The following is a 3,826-nucleotide window of genomic DNA, read 5'->3' as shown; positions in this document are numbered from 1 at the left end:
ATATATATATATATATATATATATATATAAACATTTCAGCTATTTTGCCCTATTTCACATTATTTCAACATTCTTCCATATCAAAATCTCATCAGCATGTCTTCAGTTGACAATATATTTGGATTTCTGGTAATTTGTTTACACTTCAGTGTGGCAAATGTGCTATATGTGAATTAATTAGAATTAGTTAATAGAGGTGGAGTAATTATTGTAAAGAGTTAGCTCGTCCGTATGACATCTTAGGTTTGGTAAGGAACATAAAGATTGTCAGAGATTATCTTTAATTGGCAAAATCAGTGGACTACAAGATACGTGTTAGTGAGTACTGGTACGGCAGGGCCCACGGCCTTTGCACGTCCACGGATAAGAAGCTGGCGAGCCCAGCCATCCACGGTGCCCCGAAAGTATGGATCCTACTAACCTTGCATCTATTTCAGGAGAAATCCTGCTAAGCTGCTGACCCACAAAGCATGCTGCTCCTGTCTCAAAAGCATTATCAAAGAACGTTGGAGTGGGGCTCCCTGGTGGCGCAGTGGTTGAGAGTCCGCCTGCCGATGCAGGGGACACGGGTTTGTGCCCCGGTCCGGGAAGATCCCACATGCGTGGAGCGGCTGGGCCCGTGAGCCATGGCCGCTGAGCCTGCACATCCCGAGCCTGTGCTCCGCAGCGGGAGAAGCCACAGCAGTGAGAGGCCCGCGTACCGCAAAAAAATTAAAAAATAAAAAAATAACGTTGGAGTGACCCATTGATACAAGGTGTTAGAAGGACCAGAGGACAGTGAAAAGAACCTCTTCCCCTCTATCCAATGTGTCACGCTGGTTGTGAATTACAGTCTGTGCACGTAGAGGAATTCAGTCTGAGACCTGCTCTCGTAGTAACATCTATCTGGGTGGTAGGTGCCTCTAACAAGTAGAGAATCTAGAGATTCACAAGTATAAGCATATTTGCTACAGCTGACGATCTAGGAAATAAACTATATCAGTTAAAGGGACTTGAAATTTGAAGATCAATATAAGCTTTTGTGTTTTCTACATAGATCCTTCAGATTTCAACAATATGAAAATACTTCTCTTACATTTTTAAAATACCCCTAAACATATTAGGTGGAAAATGAATGGTGGAGAAAATTGTGTATCTAACGCTACTACACCCCTAGGATGAAGTCAGTGGAGATAGATGGATAGACTGAGATGCCAGATAGATAGATAGATACATAGATACATAGACAGATAGATAAATACATAGACAGATGATAGATAGATAGATAGATATAGATGGATGGGGGATATATGGAGTATTTTATAGATATATATGTATGTATATATATATATATATATATATATATATGTGTGTGTGTGTGTATATAATGACTGTTGTTTGGCAATTTACAACCGAAATATTTTAAATAACGTTTCTATATTTCAGGCAAATTTACAAGCTGATCCACAACACTGTGACTTCCTTTTTTTTTAATTAGCCATTTTATTATTATTATTATTTTCTTTTTGGCCGCTCCCCATGACTTGCAGGATTTTAGTTCCCAGACCAGGGATTGAACCCACACCTTCAGCAGTGAAAGTGTGCAGTCCTAACCACTGGACCACCAGGGAGTTCCCACAGTGCTCTTTAAAACCAGACATATCACTAGAAAAGATTTCTTCCATGAACTAGGGGAGGAAGGGGAAATTATTAAAGCTGTCATAGACAAACTCTCCTTTATCTTTTCAGTGTTAAGTACATGACAACCCACACTTTTGTCCAAGGTGCTTTTTTTTTTTTTTTTTTTGGCTGCATTGGGTCTCCATTGTTGCACGCAGGGCTTTCTCTAGTTGCGGTGAGTGGGGGCTACTCTTTGTTGTGCTGCACAGCCTTCTCATTGCGGTGGCTTCTCTTGTTGCAGAGCATGGGCTCTAGGCACGCGGGCTTCAGTAGTTGTGGCACTCGGGATCAGCAGTTGGAGTTCGCGGGCTCCAGAGCACAGGCTCAGTAGTTGTGGCTCGAACCCGTGTCCCCTTCATTGGCAGGCGGATTCTTAACCGCTGCACCACCAGGGAAGTCCCTAAAGTTTCCTTTTTATTAAGAATTATTTCACTTATACTTTGCCGGTATAATGCATGCTAAGTATAAGTCAAACAATTTTGAGTTCTATACCAACTAATGATCTCTTCCTGCCTTCTCCCCTCTGTAGCAATCTTTCCCTGATATGTAATTAATACCAACAGTTTAATGCATGTACTGTGTATAATATATAAACAGTCAGATAGCATAAACAAACAACTTTTATACCAACACCACTCTCTTTATATGTATACATATATACACAAACACATACATATTATTATATCTATATATATGCTTTCTAATGGACTAATACTGTTCACATTACACTGCAACAGATGTTCTTCAATAAAATATATCAAGGGTATTTTTCCAGATCAAAAATATAGATTTTAGGGCTTCCCTGGTGGCGCAGTGGTTGAAAGTCCGCCTGCCGATGCAGGGGACACGGGTTCGTGCCCGGGACCGGGAAGATCCCACGTGCCGCGGAGCGGCTGGGCCCGTGAGCCATGGCCGCTGAGCCTGCACGTCCGGAGCCTGTGCTCCGCGCAACGGGAGAGGCCACAGCAGTGAGAGGCCCGCGTACCACAAAAAAAAAAAAAAAATATATATATATATATATAGATTTTAATTCCTTTTATAACTTATTTTATTATTTCTCACTGATGGAGTTTCAAGCTATTTTTCAGGGTTTTTGTTTGTTTGCTTCTTTGTTTCGGCTACTACCAAATAAATGCTACATTAAGATATAATTTTACACATGCTCTCATCTAATTATATTTTTAGGATAGCTTTCCCAAAGTGAAAACTGGATGAAAAGTGATAAAACAGGGGCTTCCCTAGTGGCGCAGTGGTTAAGAATCCACCTGCTAATGCAGGGGACACGGGTTCAAGCCCTGGTCCGGGAAGATCCCACATTCCGCGGACCAACTAAGCCTGTGCACCACTACTACTAAGCCTGAGCTCGAGAGCCCGTAAGCCACAACTCCTGAAGCCCGGGCACCTAGAGCCCATGCTCTGCAACGAGAAGCCACCGCAATTAGAAGCCCACGCACCACAACGAAGAGTAGCCCCCGCTCACTGCAACTAGAGAAAGCCCGTGCACAGCAACGAAGACCCAACGCAGCCATAAACAAATAAATAAAATTTTTTTAAAAAGTGATGAAACAAAGCTTAATGTTTCATAGATGTATGCAATCTGGTCTCCAAAATGTAGCAATTCACAATCCTGTCAGCAACACTTCCTTGTACGCTTGCCAGCATGAGATTTTATCAATTATTTAAATTTTGTTCCTATTAAACTTGAAAAACAAAAGTGTATTGTTTATACACTGACACCAAATTAAACTGTTATTCCAGCTACCTCTGGAGTAGAAAGTCCTAATTCTATACTAATTTCACTAAAAATTAAATTCTTGTGATTTTAAAATATAATAACCAACAAATCCTCCCAGAACTCATACATTCCAAAGAAATAAACTAGTACTAAAGATGCTAATTGGCCCTCCTCCCCTTTTCACATCCCCTTCTTGGACCATCTGCCCCATGCATAGCCCAATAACTGGGCTGGGAGTTGCAGGCATCTTTGGTGACACCAATTATGGGCTAAGTCCAAGCAGAGCAGAAGCCGATCTGCCAAGAGAAAGCAGAGATATGAGACCATGTGACTCTAGAACAGCCAGAGAGAAGCTTCATTCATTGATTCTTTGATCAAATGGTCATGGCAGGGTCTGCTTCTGTTGGCATTTTACAAAATTCAACACTCTTT

This window comes from Lipotes vexillifer, unplaced genomic scaffold, assembly GCF_000442215.2.
Source record: "Lipotes vexillifer unplaced genomic scaffold, Lipotes_vexillifer_v1.1 scaffold243, whole genome shotgun sequence".
Lineage (NCBI taxonomy): Eukaryota > Metazoa > Chordata > Mammalia > Artiodactyla > Lipotidae > Lipotes > Lipotes vexillifer.
This window is presented reverse-complemented; position numbering follows the sequence as displayed.